Source organism: Vombatus ursinus, unplaced genomic scaffold, assembly GCF_900497805.2.
Source record: "Vombatus ursinus unplaced genomic scaffold, bare-nosed wombat genome assembly UNPS02014791.1, whole genome shotgun sequence".
Classification (NCBI taxonomy): Eukaryota; Metazoa; Chordata; class Mammalia; order Diprotodontia; family Vombatidae; genus Vombatus; species Vombatus ursinus.
The window spans coordinates 7,345,891-7,362,937 of NW_020954569.1; the positions used below are offsets into that span (position 1 = coordinate 7,345,891).

Sequence of the window (17,047 nt, forward strand, 5' to 3'; positions counted from 1 at the left end):
CTCTCTCTCTCTCTCTCTCTCTCTCTCTCTCTCTCTCTCTCTCTCTCGTTTCTTCTTTCTTGTGGTTCCTCCCATTCTGCTAATTCTTCTTTACAATATGATTAATGTGAAAATGTGTTTAATATGAATGTGTAAGTAGAGCCTGTATCAAATTGCATGTCATCTTGGGGAAAGGGAAAGGAAGGAGGGAGGGACAGACAATCTGAAACAAAATCTCATGGAAGTGAATGTTGAAAACTAAAAAAATAAATAAATAAAATTTTAAAAGTCCACTTGGCAAATACAAGATAAGGCATTCATAGCTAGAAAGTTCACTATTAAAAAAAGAATTGGGCAGGGTATGCTGAATTATAATTCTAATCTTAATATGGCAGTCAGGAAAACTAATGCCACCTTAGATTGAAATAAGAGAAGAATGCTCTTTGAGGCTGGAGAGGTGATAGCCTAAATATAATTTGCCTTACTATGACCATATCTAACTATCTTAAATCAGTTCTGGCCACTGCTTTTTAGGAGGAACATTGGTCAGCTAGACCCAGAGAATGTCCTAAGGAAGGTGGCCAGGATAGTTAATGATGTTGGGAGCAGGCCATATGAAGACTAATTGAAGGAAATGAGATGTTCAGCCTGTAAGAGGGTTAAAAATAATAACAAGGGACATGAAAGTACTCTTCAATATATTAAAAATAGTCATATAAAAGAGAAATATTTTTCTATTAGACCATAGAAAAGAGACTAAGGAAAAGTGAGTGGAAGTTGGAAAAATAGTAATTAAACCTGGTATAGGAAAAACACTGGATAACTACTCAAGTTAGAAGAAAAGGGAATAGGCTGGTTTGAGAGTCAGTCTTCCTAAGTCCTCTAGAACTTAGCAATAAAATTATAAGACCCAGAAATAATTCTCCTTATCTACAACTTCATTGTGCTACTTCCTTCTTGAACTTCTACTTGCTTAAACAAACTTATAAAACTCCTAGATTCTTTATTCTTTGATTAATTTTATCACATTAATCTATACCTTACCACTGTACCTTTTTTCTTTAAATAGTTAAAAATAGCAAGTACAACTTCATTATTCTCAGTTTCTCAATTGACATCTTGTTAATCTGCTTATTTATTTCACCTATTCACACTTTCTTCTCTTCCTGGAATAGTGTAAAGATATCTGCCTCAAGATAGTGTCTTCATTTTGTTTGAGTTTCATTTATATCTTCATCTTCCAAAGACTGTAAATATAATAATGCTGTTCATGATTTTTGTTTTTTTTTCTTAGTCATGGTTTCCATTAGTTTTTTTTTTAAGTAAATGGGAATATAAACTTTGCTAAAGAGTCTTCAATGTTGCTCTATTCCATGAGTTCTTATTTCACACACACACACACACACATATATATACATATACAGACATATACACATATATACATATATACATACACATATGTGTATATACACAAATATATACACACAATATATAATATATACACATATATGTATGTACACATATATATGTGAAATAAATGTGTGTTCAAACACTTGCTCACACATTTTTATAATACACATAATTATGTATATATTGTATAGATTCATATATGTGTACATATGCATGCACACATACATACATACACACATACATATTAAGATATTCTAATAATTTCTGGCACCTTTAAATGAAAATTAAGTTACCTTTTCCTTGATCAACTTCTTTCCTTTTATATTTTAGGATAAATAGGATGTCATCATTGTGTGTACTCTCTAATATAACACAGATTGCTACTCATTCAATAGAATTGTCCTTTTATGAATTATTATATCCAAGACAATAACAATAACAACAAAATAGTATGTTAGTCAATTTCTCCATGATTGCTGTTGTTCAGTTGTATCTGATTCTTTGTGCCTCCGTGGTCTGTACCGTCCATGGGGTTTTCTTGGCATAGATACTGGAGTGGTTTGCCATTCCACTCCTTAGTGGATGAAGGCAAAGAGGTTAAGTAACTTGCCCAGGCTCGCAGAGCTAGTAAGTTTTGAAGGTTGGATTTGAACTTAGGTCTTCCTGATTCCAGTCCAAGCACTCTCTCTCCTGAGCCATTTAGCTGCTCTCCAAGATTAACCTTTATCAAGTGAACTTAACTTGGTCATCACATAACAGGCATACAATGTTGCAGAGTCTAGACTTGAAAGATTAATAGCCTCCTCTAACATCTAAGCAATGCTGGCATAGATTATATGAACTCAAGGTCATTTCTAAGAAAAGTTGAAGCATTACATAAGGACTTTAATGGTGGGTCATTCCTGAAATCATTTTTTTTCAATTTTTCAATATTCTAATAAAATTGGCTAATCTTATACTTAAGCAAAAAAAATCTTCACTATGTGTTACAACTTTTACTTTTTTTCTTTCACATGAATAATATTAATTCTGTAGTGCTATTTTCCTTTTTTTCCTAAGTTTATTATAGTCTGCTCCTTTTCATCTCTAAAAATGTATTTTAAAATCCTATATCCTTACAGATTCATCATATTTGGATTCACAAGTCACATTATGATTACCTCCTGTCACAATTTGATTATTTCCACAAAAAATCAGTATGGTATAATAAAAGAAAAAGACAATTGATTTATATTCAGATGGTTTATATATTAATTATGTAGCCTACTCCTTTCTAACTCTCAATATCCTTATCTGTAAAATGTGACAACTGGACCAGTGATTGCTAATGTGTAAATGTATAATGCCATAATCTCTACAAGTTTCTGGTTGCAAATTCATTCAGTAAGCATTAATTAAGCACCTACTATGTGCCAGGCACTGGGATACAGAGAAAAATGAAGTAATTTCTGCCTTCAAGAATCTTGCTTTTTTTGGGGGGGGGTGATGTTATGCATATACAAAGCAAGCACAAACTATGTGTGAAGTAGATACAAATAATTTTTTGGGGGGGAAAGCCCTAACAACTTTGGTGATGGTGGTAGAAATCAGAGAAGATTTTCTACTGGAAGCAGCTCTAGAACTGAATTTTGCAGAAAGCTAAAGATTTTCCAAGATGGAGATGAGGATGGTTTGCCTTTCAGAAGTGGTAGACTACATGCAAAAAGGGACAAGAATGACCCTGAAATTCTGTGCATAGAGATTAGTAAGTGGTCCATTTTTACTGTACTAATTAGTACATGAAAGAATAAAATACAAGAAGCCTATAAAGGTAGTTTGGAGCCAGATTTTGACAGGTTTTCAAACCTAAACAGAATCGTTCATATGTTGTCCTAGAAGTAAAATTTAACCACTGGAGCTCCTTGAGTAGGAGAGTGACATGGTCAAGGTTGTGCTTTAGCAATAAATATCATGTTGGCAATAATCTAGAGGATGAATTAGAAAAGAGAGAAACTGGGCAGTTAGGAGCTTCTAGAAATAATCCATGCAAGAGACAATATAAGCCTGAGCTATCATGACAAACATGTCATCTAGAAGAAGGAAAACAGTATGATAAATATCATAGAGATATTATTGATAAAATTTGACATTTGATTGAATGTAAGGAGATTGGAAAGACATTTGGAAAGACATTGGAAAGAAAAATGCCCAAATTTGACATCTGATTGGACGTAATGAAGGAGACTCCATTTTGTCTTTCAAGATTGATTTTACTTTAGTAATCTACTAAACCAGGTCTACATGCTGCACTCTATTCAAAACATTTAATTTCCTTTTGCATTCCTTAATCCAATCTTATTTTTTTCAAGTAATATTCCTATTTTGGGTGCTTAACTATTCCAAAATACATATTCATGTTATTTCAACTATTCACGTATACTGGCTCAACTCAGCAAATGTATATTAATTGATGCCTAAATACAGAATATTACACAGAGAAAATTAGAATTAAGTTGATTTGGATAAGATACAATAGAAAGGATGCCTCACTTTTATTTCTGATAAGTATTAGCTACAGAGAAATGGCATAAAACATATGCCTAAGGGAGGTTAAGGATTAAAGTTAGATTTTTGTTCAAATGTAAGTTCATTAAGGAGTGAGCTCTTGCTATTTCAGCTTTCCTGGAAAATGGAAGGTCTATTTCAATTCAAATTCATATATGCTATGCCAAGAAGGCTGGAATTTCTAGAAACATTTATTAGCACCTAGTAGACAGTTTTTAACATGCCAGAAACTCAATAAATATTTGTAGAATGTATATTTAACAGCCCTTCTGTCAGGGTTGGACTGGCTGCCTTTTGAGCGGGTAAATCACTAAAGATGCTAGGAGTTATATTTCTTTGCAGCATGGGAAGAGAGGACTCTTTCTTGAAATTGAGACATGACAAGAGGATTTTCTGACATATATATATATATATATATATATAATTCTCCAGAAAGGGACATGTGAGATGGGTAGAAACAAGACTTGGAGAGACAACATGGTGGCAGGAAGCAACAATAGCAGCTACAGCAAACGCTAAGGCAGATGGAGGATGATTTTAGGGAAACTAACTGTAAGCACCATAGCATCTCCAGCCTTTTTTGTTCCCTGGCTCATAACTTGTCTTACTAAGAAAATCTATTAAATTATCTGAATTCTGGCTTCTTGGAGAAACTACCAGAACAACAGTGAATCTACTTTTATTCTCTCTCTCTCTCTCTCTCTCTCTCTTTATTATAGTATGCAACAGGCTATAAGATGCATTGATAAGAGTTTCTTTTCTATTTAAAAGTTTTGTTTCCTGGTTGTTCAACCTTTTAACAATGATTTGACAGATAAAAATATTATTTTAATTGCCCCCTGATTTTATGGTTTCTGTTATTATTGTAGTTGTAGAGAATTTAATGAGAGAGAAAGGAAACCTGTGGATAATTTATAACAAGAAATTCATCTGCCAGAGAGATCATGCCTTCAGCTAAACAATCAATAGATTGCGTGGGGGATCAGAGTATTACATGATATTTTTCAGTTTGTATTTTAGCATATTTTTTACTTTATTTAGTTTTTTGTTTTCTTTGTTTTCTTTTTTTTTTTTTACTTCTGTAGATTAAACAGGCCACATGAACCTGGGACCTTTACCATAACCTAAAATCCTCAGAAACCAATAACATTAATCTCTAAACAGACTGACTGTTTTACTCCCAAGGTCTTTGAGGTTTCCTCTGCCCTCTGAAGAGAGAAAGATGTAGGCAGATTCAAGACTTCACGAAAAGGTAAAGTTCTCAGGCAATCATAGAGAGTGGAACGAAGTGTTGTTTGGTTTTTGTTTTGTTTTTTTAATTCTGCCCAGATACCCTGAACTGAGTGTGTGTGAAATATGCTTTTCATCTTTTCATCCACACTACTCTCAAAAGTGATCTCTGCTGGTTAATAAAAGAATGAAGCATTCTAGATATTCTAGTGATACTTCATATATATACATACACACATGCATATATACACACATATGCATATATGTATATATAGTTATGCTTAATATATAGTTCATACTTCATATATACATATATAATATACATGTGTGTGTATATACATACACATATATGAATATGTATATACACATCTATACATACATGCATACTATATATGTGTGTGTGTGTGTGTGTACGCACACACACACACACACATACGTATGTATAGTTACATGACTCCTTCATGTCAAAACAACCAGGTACTCTTTAAGAACCAGAAGTGTTGCCAAGATATCTATATTGGTTCTGTAAACTGGGCCTAGTGCAACAGACATAACTTCAGGAAAAATTTGGTCATAGAGTTTTCTGTTTAGACACCAGACTCACTACTCTACTAATATCCCATTGTCAATGTGTTATTTATTTCCTCACTATACAAGATCTTTGTTTCTTGGCTTTTATATTTGTTGCCTCTAATTATCATTGACATCTCTTTGTGAGATATTCCACCTCCCCTACAAAACACTTGATGATTGGACTATGATTTTGATTGCTACATGTCTTCCTGTGGTGCTGGATCCTTCCCCAAATGTGGGCTTTCTATATAATATGTAGGACCCTTAGCCTTCCTTTCCTTTGTTTCCTGTGATGATTGTAGCTGAGAGTTCTTAGAATCTTCATCAAGTGTATGTCTTTGAACTCCCTGATACTTTCACCTGACACATATTGATTGTAGACCTCCCGGCCCCGGTCACCTGTAACCTCTTAATACCTTATGCATTAGATGAGAATCCTCGAAGTCTAGAATTCCAGAATTGGAAGGGACCACACTGGCCCTTTGGACCAACTCATACATAATCAAGAATTCAGTCTGCAGCGTAGCTGAAACAAGAGTTATTTAGACTTCCCTTAAGATAGACATATACTAAAATGACATATATCTTCAAGTAGCTCATTATACTTTGGGATATTTTTACTTTCATCCTTTAAAAATTGTCATTGATATATTATATTTTTACATAATAATCATGCCTCAACAAACAAACTTTCCCAATTTTTTGTCTAAAAATAAAATACGAGTAAAACTGTCTAATATAATGAATGGAACTGACAGTATATAAAACATTCTGGTTTTGTAGTTCCAAATTTCTTAACAAAAAATAAGGAAAATAGTTCTAAAACCAGTCATCTGGAACAAAAATTGGCCACAGTGTTCGACCTGAGTTCTGTTGCCTTCTAGTCTTGTCTTCAGTGACATCTTGTAGTCTTTTATGTTTATTGTTCTTTTGTTTTAGCTGGTAAAAAGTTTTTCCTTACATCAAACAACACTCAAACTGCCTCTTTGAAACTTCCCCCTATTGATCCTTATATTCCCATCTGTGGAAAAGCAGAAAACATGGTCAATTTTCAGACATTTAAAAATCTCCTCTCTATTTCCACATCTTTTCTTCTTTAGGCTACACATTCCCAGCTCCTTCACTTCATCCATTTTTAACATATTCAAATCTTTCACCTTCCTGGTTATTTTCCCTGTATGCTGTCCCAATTTTGCCTCCAAAATAAGACCATTATACTTTAGATGTGATCTCACTAGTGCACAGTACAACAAAATTATTATTAGTAATAGCTAATTAATTAGTAATAGCTAATATGCTTCTGCTACTTTAGTAAATTTAGTAAATTCATATTAGCTTTTGGGGCTACCACAACCCTTGTTAATGCACATTGAACTGACCATTCACCAAAATCTCCAAATCATTTTTTTCTTTTCTTTTTCCAGACAAATTTCTACTTAGCCATGATCTCCTTATCTTATATTTGAGATGATTATATGAAATCATATGAACATGTAACTCTATTAAATTTTATTATCTTTTTTTTTTCCAATTTGCCTTTTTAGTCAGCTGAGAACTTTTTGGACCAAGACTTTATCCAATATAACCTTTCTACCATTGTATAATAATTAAAAAAAAAGTCATACTCTTGGCTTTGATGTCTTTATCAAATAAATTAATAAAAAAATTAAATAGCAACAGAGTAAGGAATGATCTGAGGGGGACACTATAAGAGACTTCTTTTTAAGCTGACATGCAATAGAACCTAATTATCGAGTGATATTTGAATCTAATCACTCAATGTGTTCTGAATGAACATAAATGTATTATTACCTAGCCCATTCTTTTCTATAAAAGTCTTGTACTCTTGTCTGGACATGAAGCGTCACAGTGATTGAAAAATAATAAGTTTTTATCCCTTCATCCAAAAAGGAACAATATTGCCCTAATCAATGCCACACGTGCAGATGATCTCGGAAACTTTCTTTTCTTCCAGTCCATATAAATGTGAGTCTTTCTGAAATCAAAATTTGCTGCAGTAAGTGCATGTCTTTTTTTTTTTTTTACTACTGAAAGATATTCTTTCAGAATGGATATTATGCTGAAGTCAACTGTAGTAAATGTTATAGATCCCATGACATTTGGAGGGAGAAAAAAAAACACTCAGCCCTACTGCTTAACATTTTCCTTTCGGTAAACAGCTTGGTTTAATGGCCTAAGTGAAACTTAACTCTTATTTGTTATTATAAAAGATTTTTCATTATCCTGATGACAAATCACAAAATCATAGGGACAGAATAAGCCTTTGGAGCCACATTAGTTTTCCCTCTCTTTAAAATGCAGTCTTTTTACTGATATCTAGGGAAATATATGATATTATTTCATATAAAAGTGTGATTCACAGTCCTCAGCCTTTACTATCAGAAAATTTTTCCTTTTGCTGAACATACATGAGTTTATGAATAAGTTATTTCCCCTCAAACTGCAACATTTCTAATACTATTACTTTCATTTATGTGTAGTGTTTAAAACTTTGGCTATGTAAAAAAAATAGTAAAGACACTCATTTCTTAAGAATTTCAGCAAAGGGGCTGCTAGGTGGCGTAGTGTATAGAGCACTAACCCTGGAGTCAGGGGGACCTGAGTTCAAATCCGGTTTCAGACAGGTAACACTCATTAGCTGTGTGACTCTAGGCAAGTCACTTAATCCCAGTCACCTCACCCCCCCAAAAAAAAATTAAAAAAAAAAAGAATTTCAGCAAAAACCCTGAACAGACAAAGAAGTCACAATATATTGCATCATCTCTTCTTTAGATTATTCATCTTGGACATGTAAATTGCCTCTATGTGCCAAAACGAATAGACTATAGCTACTCCCCATAAAATAAGCAACCCCAAACTCTTAGGAATTTTCCTTCCTTAAAAGTAATGACTTATTTCAATATTTTCCTCTTCTCCTCTGAACAGGATAGAACTACATCTTGAATCTTCTGTATATCCTTAGTTTAATTTCCTAGAGTTATTTTTCCTTCTTTTTTCTTCACTTCACTTTCATTTTTATTAATTTATATTATATTATATTATTCACATACCATGGTAAGTGATCTCCCTATACAACAACGGGCCTATGCTTTTATGTACTCTCCTAATCCTGATTCAGCTATCTGATCCATCTTGAAAAGAACAGGAATTGAGCATCCTATGTAGACTATAAACGTAGCAGTGAGCTGAGCAAACACTACAAATTATGGCTTGAGTTGTTTTGTTGATATCTGGACCTGAAAAATTGATACATATGAACTTCGAATACACACACACATATTTTTTTTTGCCCCCAGAAAGTCGGTTGTTAAATGTTTACATTCAAATCCCTAGACATGGTTTATAGCTGAAGCCTAGTAGCTTTTAAGGTCTAAATGGTAAATCAAACAAAACTATTGCAAAATCACGATCGGCCAGATGCAGCCCTGCCTAGCTGCCTCTGCAGCTCGCTGGTCCCCTGAAGGAGTACCTGGTAGCCCCCGCGCCCGCCTCCGCCCCTGCTCTGGCTCCCCCTCCTCCGCAGCCGCCTTTTAACCAGACTGCCCTAAGGCGGAGCAGTGGAGGCGGGACAGCGGGACTCCCAGGGCAGCGGCCACAGCGGCCACTCCGGTGGGCTGGAAGAGGGTGCTCCTCTGTCCGCCCTGTTGTGACTTTGCAAGGCAGAGCCCCAGGACTCGACACAGAGCCGGGGGTCAAAGTTCTGCCCACCCAGAAAGTCCTGCAATGATTGGATTGGACTTGAGGATAGATTCTACCAATCAAATTTTACATCCTTGAAAATGAATCTCCATTGGAACAGCAGGAAATGAAGACAAGAAACAAAAGAATGGAACCAACAATATGGGGCAAACCAGAGTCAGACATTTAGTAAGGGGAGCTTATCAAGGGCCCTTTGCCTGATCTTCCCTGGCTCGAGCACCTTCCCCCTCCCCTAAGCCCCCTCCCCACCTCGAGCATACATGGAGCTGAATTGAATTCTCCTGTCCATTTCCAAGAATCCATCTGCTCATCAACGAAGGATTTGGAGGAGATATAACACCACCAGGGGGAGAGAGGATGCCTCAAAGAGTATTGACCTCTGAGTCAGAACAAAGAGCTACAAAGAGTAGCCTGCTCAGTAGACCTTATCAGAAGTGATTCACACCCACCCTATGGCTCTTTCCTTTTCTGGAGTGTAGGTTCTCTCTTGGACTTCCTTCCCATGAATAGGCAGTGGAATAAGGTCTCTCTCCCTCCTAAAAGTTTTAGTGGTAGCAGCCACATGTACTGTTTAGGCTACAGATCCTGGGCTTTGGCTGCCTCTTCTGTTCTGTGTTTCTTTCTCCTAACATAAGGGATCAAAAGCAAACCACAGTAATATATGGATAAGTTGATTGTTTCTAGGTTTGAAGGGTCTGGTGAGTTAGAGAGTTTGGGAATTCCTGGGTTCCTCAGCCAGAGCTGACTATTATCAGGAGGAATTTTCTGTAACTACATAAACCCAATGATGCCTGGCTGGCCAGAAGACATAGATTTGAGTGAAGTGTTCAGAAAGTACCGAGTCAAGGTAAAGGTGAGATGCCTATCCAACAGCCTCACTAAGTGGTTCATGTTTCAATGATTTAAGTATCATTCTCCCAGAAGAATACAGAAGGAGTTATAGGTGATTGTTGAGTCATTTTTCAGTCGTGTACAACTCTTCCTGACCACATTTGGGGTTTTCTTGGCAGAAATATTTGGTTTGCCATTTCCTTCTCCAGCTCATTTTATAGAGGAGGAAACTGAGACAAACAGGGTGAAGTGACTTGCCCAGGGTCACACAGCTAGTAAGTGTTTGGGGCCAGATTTGAACTCAAGAAGATGAATCTTCCTGACTCCAAGTCAGGCACTCTATCCACTGTTCCATATAGCTCCTCTTTAGGGGGGTGTACCATGTTCTAAGTTTTTGTCAATGTTCACTTAGCAATCTTTTGTGTTTTAAGCTTTTGTAGTGGAGGAATGAAATAGTCTCTGATACCTGACCTACCTTGTACATTGAGTACCTCTCAGATACCTTTTGGAAAGATCCTAGACATGAACTGTTTCACGGGTAAACACACTTAGGTAACACCATTTGTTGGGTAGGAGAAACAGGAGGGTTCCTAACACTAACAGGTGTTCTGGCACAAGTTCATTTTTGATCTGGTCAGGCACAGAGACAGCTTTGGAGGGGCTAAATAAGCTTACTTTATTCTAGTCTAGTCTTCTCAAAAGAGTTTCCTGATAATAGAAGCACGAACTCCTATAGTAGTCCCTAGTCATGCTTCTCACAGGAGCAGGCAAAAATAGGAGTATAACTCCTTTAAGATCCCGTAAGCCTTGATAGGGGCTGATTAAGGCAAGTACATGAATTCCTCTACACATTACCCAAATCCCCAAAATGGGTTCCCAACTCACTGACCAGTGCCCCCTTGATTTATAAGGCAACAGACAAGGCATATTGCGAACAGTAGCCTCACAGGTTAACTTTAGAAATATTGACATGATATAGTACAGCACAAATGTACATTATATCATCCCTATATCTCACCGTGCAAGCATGGTTTTCAACCATAATTCATGGGAAATATTATCTAGGATCCTGGAACTATTATCTAAAAAGAATAACAAAATCCTCCTTACACACACTAAAATTAACCTTACTTACATGAGCCGAACCTAAGTTTTTAAATGGTTTTACCCAGAGTTCCTAGATTGGGGCAAGGTGGGGGTGAAGGACCAGAGACAACAAGAAGGAATCTCACTCCAATTTTTAGAGCCCGGGCTTTCTGTAGGACTGAGCCTCATTTGTGTCTGAGTCCAGAGCTATGACCCCTTAGTGAGAGAGGGGTCACCGCTTTTGCCAGCCTTTTCACCAGTCTTTCTGGACTAGCCCCTGACTACATTAAATAACATTTTTCTGAGAGTTGAAAAAAAACATTATTAAAGAGAAATAGCTATGAATAAGTGGATAAATAGCTAGCCTCAGAGTCAGGAAGACACAGTTTCAGTTCCCTTTCTGACACATAGTGCCAGTGTAACCCTGGAAAAGCCATTAACTTTTCAGTGCCCCAGGCAACTACGACATAAATTTCAAAAAAGGTACCAGTCTTCATTAGTACATGGCATTTGCTTACTGGGAATTCTCTATCCCAGTGAAATCATACATCTTCTCACCCCAGACTAGCACTACTCTACTCCCCCCCCCCAAAAAAAGAAAAGAAAACTAGTGTTATTAAAGAATTGGAAACAAAACAGATGCCCACCACTTGGGGAAAGACTAAAGAAGTACAATAATCGAACATAATGGAATGTTACTCTGCCCTAAGTAGCAATGACTATGGAAAATTCAGAGATAGGTTTATGTGAACTGACTCAAAGAGAAGAAAACAGAACCAGGAAAACATGCGCACAATAAACAAATACAATCTGTAAAGGAAAAGAACACATAAACTGAAACTAATTGCTATGTAATTGTAATGGCCAAACTTGCCACAGGAGAAGAGATTAAGAAAATGTCCCTTATTCATGCCCTTCTTTGCAGAAGTGTGTGGCTGACTTGTAAGAGTGAGGAACATTACGTATACTGTCATAACTGGTCATTATTTTGGTTAACCTTGTTGAATTTCCTCTCTCTCTCTCTCTCTCTCTCTCTCTCTCTCTCTCTCTCAAAATCTTTGTTACAAGGGATGGCTCACTGGGGAGGGGATGGAGGAGGAATATATTTGGGAAAAAAAGACAATGTAAAAACAAAAAATAAGAATAAAAATTTCAAAAGAAAAAAAAAAGAAACTCATGATCCTATTTTTTTTTCAGGGAGAGTCAATGGCACAGTGGATAAAGTACCAGACGAATGAGTACTGGATGAAGTCAGGAAGAGTCATCTTTGTGAGTTCAAATTTGGTCTCTGACACTTCCTAGCTGTGTGACCCTGGGCAAGGCAATAAGTCCTGTTTGTTTCAGTTTCCTCAACTGTAAAATGTGCTGGAGAAAGACATGGCAAACCACTGCATTATCTTTGAATTATTATCTTGGAAAAGTCTGAAACAACTGGACAACAAGAACAATTTTGTTATGTAAATATGCATTATAATGATGTTATTCTTCGTAAATCACATGAATCCTACAAGCTATGCATGCCTACCTTGCTTTGATTATATAATGTGATATGTAATGTGGCCTCAATCTGTGTGCCTGCAATAAATGACAAGGATGGTATCTTAATATCATGTATAATCATTGACACAAATGACAGAAATCACCAAAAGCATATCTTAAAAGAATCTTTTTTACTTTTAGAAATTTGAATTGAAAAGAAGTTAAAAAGCCATCATTAATGTATTTATTCTTTATTCTCTTTGAGTACAGTTATCAGTAGTCTAAAATCTTCTTATCCAAAGTCCAGCTTAGCCTTTGATACCACTTTAACATCAGATGTTCACTTTGTTACTTTGATTTTTTTTCAAGAAGAGATCAATGTGAGTTAAATTTGTCTTTTGAACTACTTTGTTATTCAGTTTTTTGTTTGTTTACCCTGTATTCAAGACTAAATACATGTGGACATTCAAAATTACCCATACTGGTCATACAAAAAAAGTAAAAAGAGAAAGTGACCTTCAGAGGGCTTTCCCCTCTTACCAAAGTCAAGATTAAGAAAAGGGATATTTTCAGAACAGTAATATGCATTAAGTAAAAAACTATTAGATTCTGTCTCTCTCAACCTGATATTTTACATTTCTTGTATACTCCCATGGATCTAGATCATCCTGCTTTTAATTAGTGTGTGTGTCTGTGTGTATAAATGTATGTATGTATGTATGTATTTATATACGTATGTAAATATGGAAAGGAAATGTCAATCGCTCATGGGCTTCCCTGCTTCTTCTGTTTTGTGTTTCATTGTCTGAGCATGAGTTGACTGAATCGCTAAACTGAGATGGATGTTTCCATCTCAGCCTTATGATCTCTTAGGTTCTTCAGTTGGTGTTGGCTGCACTACAGGAAATGCCAGCTACAGCTACTGCAATACTTATCAGAATTTATTACCAGTAGAAGGATGCACTTAAGCCCTGCCCTAGCCTGGCTTGCCTTGAAGACATGGACCATTAGATTCAAGGCAAAGGTGAAATGCTGATTCATTAGTTTTGCAAAATGCTTCATTATTTGATGTTTTAAATATCAGTCTTCTGGGTAACTCCCCATGGGGCTCCAAAATGAGGTTGCAAAGATGAGGAACAAACCAGAAAAGTAGTCCAACTGCCATTTCTAGAGGCGCTCCCTCCAGGCCTGAACTTGGTCTATGGTTGGTGGTCCAGAGCTAAAAGCACTTGGAGAGGAATAAAGCAAGGGTCACTCAACCTTCAGGGGTCAACAGTGACCTGTATTGCTAGATATATAAGACATGATCTCTGATTGTTAGAGCTGCTGCTGATTTTCATTCTAAGGTATATAACTATTTTTACTTAACCTACTGAGATATTATTTAGCAAATTATGATGAAAGGGTATTAAATAGTATCCCTAGCAGCTAGCAAAAGTTATTGAGGTTTCTGAAGTACTTAACATGTTTCCATGGGTATGGGGAACTTATGTGCTAGGGAAATCTCAGATTTTTAAATAAAATTAAATGCAAATGATACTACACAGTATGCATATTTTAATCACAAATACATTGATTTTATCATATTATGTGGAGAAAAGGGGAAACACATGAATTAAATTGCACAGAGTAGAAAAGTGGTGCACAGAGTTCTTTTGCTAAGCAAAACAATGTCGAAACATTTTGAGGACAAGGAAAATATAATGAAAACTCTAAATCAGGAGTAACCACTTTGTTCTTGCTACAGTTTAGAACATGGAATCATTGTTCCTTTCAAGAGTTATTTTTAAATATTTTCTCAAAGTATACATAGGGGGAATTTAAAATAATGTTACTATTTTTATCCGTTTTTACCCATTTTAGCATTTAAAAAAATACTGTTCCTGAATGAGGTGGTATGCTGATAACTGGCAAATGTAGCTTCCATTCTTGTGATCCAGTTATAACTTAGCTGTACTATATAGAGGAATTAGTAATTAGTTTTCCCGAAGTGAAATAATCTAATGAATTCACACATGAATGGATTGGGGACTGAATGTTCTGAAATAAAAAGTACCCATTATATGGCTGTAGCGCTAACTTGCCCCTTTCAAGTCGATTGCTGAACCAACAACTGTGTGAGTTCATAATTACAGGGTATCCCTACAGGGCCATATGACAGACCTGCCTTATTTATCACAGTTCACTTTTGGTTATCACAGCATGAAGCCAGGAAGGAGCCCTCTGTGCTGTATAAATTTCAAAACAAAACAAAAATACTTGATCTTCCTTTGGTACCATTTTAAGATCAGATGTTCACTTTGTTACTTTGATTTTTTTTTTCAAGAAGAGATCAATGTGAGTTAAATTTGTCTTTTGAACTACTTTGTTATTCAGTTTTTTGTTTGTTTACCCTGTATTCAAGACCAAATATATGTGGAAATTCAAAATTACCCAGACTGATTATGCAAAAAAAGTAAAAAGAGGAAATGACTTTCAGAGGGCTTTTCCCTCCTACCAAAGTCAAGATTAAAAAAAAGGGATATTTTCAGAACAGTAATATGCATTAAGTCAAAAACTATTAGATTCTGTCTCTCTCAACCTGATATTTTACATTTCTTGTATACTCCCATTGATCTTGATCATCCTGCTTTTAATTATTATATTTATCTTTACAACAAAACACAATTCTACTCTAGGTTTCCAAATAGGTTCTCTTTATGCTTTTTCCTTGAATTAACATAATTGTGACCTTGAGAAGCACATGGTGTCAATTATTGACCTTGAGCTATCTGGTCTATTCAATTAAGTTATCCAAACCCAACCCTCCTAGTCCTATAGTTTTCTGTTGTACCTAAAGAGCTTGCAGACATATTCTCTTTCCTAACTTCATTTCAAACAACACTCAGAGTTAGTACAATTCATCATTTCCTTTAACCTAAATCCCAAATGTTTGGATTTAAAATTTTAAAAAACACACTTATTTTTAACATGTGAACCTCCTTTTGTCATTTGAATGTAGGAGGTACTTAGCAACTAAAATTCATAGACTTTGAAATAAGTATTAATACTCTACTTAGCCTTTTATTTACTAAGACTTCATTCATAAATCCCTATTCCTGGAACTTAGTCCTCCTTTTGCCCAGTGTCAGAAGAAAGGAAATAGTTAAAACTAAACACTTGAGGGTTCAGAATGCAATTTGAGGTGCAAGCATTAAAACATTCCTTATCTTAGATTATACTCTTTATCATGGTTATATTAGCTATATCTTGTCATGTATTCTCTTCCCCAAGGTCCACCTCTTAGAAACCCTGTCTTTCTTTAATCGTGAAGGTGGCGCTTCTGATCAAGTGTCACCTCTTCCAGGCTGCTTCATCTGTGCTCTCCCCTGCTGTCACAACTGATAGCACCCTTCCTTTGAAGGTTACCTCCCATCCACTCTGCAACTATATTGAATGACCTTATTTATATCTATTTTTCCTCTTCCATTGCTATGAAAGCTTTATGAAGACAGGTATTATTTTTGCTTTTTCTTTGTATCCCTACTGTATATTAGAATAGTAAGTGGCACATAGTAAGTGATTAAAAAATGCTTGCTGATTGATTTAATGATTCTCAAACTCCTGAAAATAAAATGAACACATGGGCACTGATATTGTCCAATTGTTAGAAATTGCATGGAAATTTTACTGAAAAAATAGAGCACATTTGTTAATTTGGAAACATGCCTTAGATGATTTTAATTGGACATTTTCAAAGATGCCAGGTTTAATTATAATTCTATATTGAATAACCTGTAGGCTATAATTAATAACTTTATTACATGGGATGCATCACTTATATATTAATTATATTATTCTTTTGAATCAGGTTTTATTGTTAGAGAATCACAAATAATAGTTAGACTGATTATGGCACCACTGGAAGGCTTGTAAAACATAATGTTCTTATTTGAGTAAGCATTGCAGAGATTCCAATGGATGGACAAATAATTTCTTAGTAATATAAGATTTTTTGACAGCACCTTTATAAACTTTTGTAAAAGTCATTCATGAAAAAGCCATTCCATACAATATCAAAATAATGGAATTATAGTGTACAGTTCAAATAGAATATTTAGGCTCTTTATGAGGCTTGAAGTAAGAAAAATCTGACTAATTGTCATACTAAAACTCCTTGGCATTCTCTAAGAAACAACAAAATGCATAGAACTTT

The 17,047-nt window shown here is 35.5% G+C and overlaps 1 pseudogene; it reads left to right on the forward strand.

The window, feature by feature from the left end:
* LOC114048079 overlaps positions 1 to 9,484 on the forward strand; it is a 19,641-nt pseudogene extending 10,157 nt beyond the window's left edge.
* The last annotated feature ends 7,563 nt before the right edge of the window (positions 9,485 to 17,047 follow it).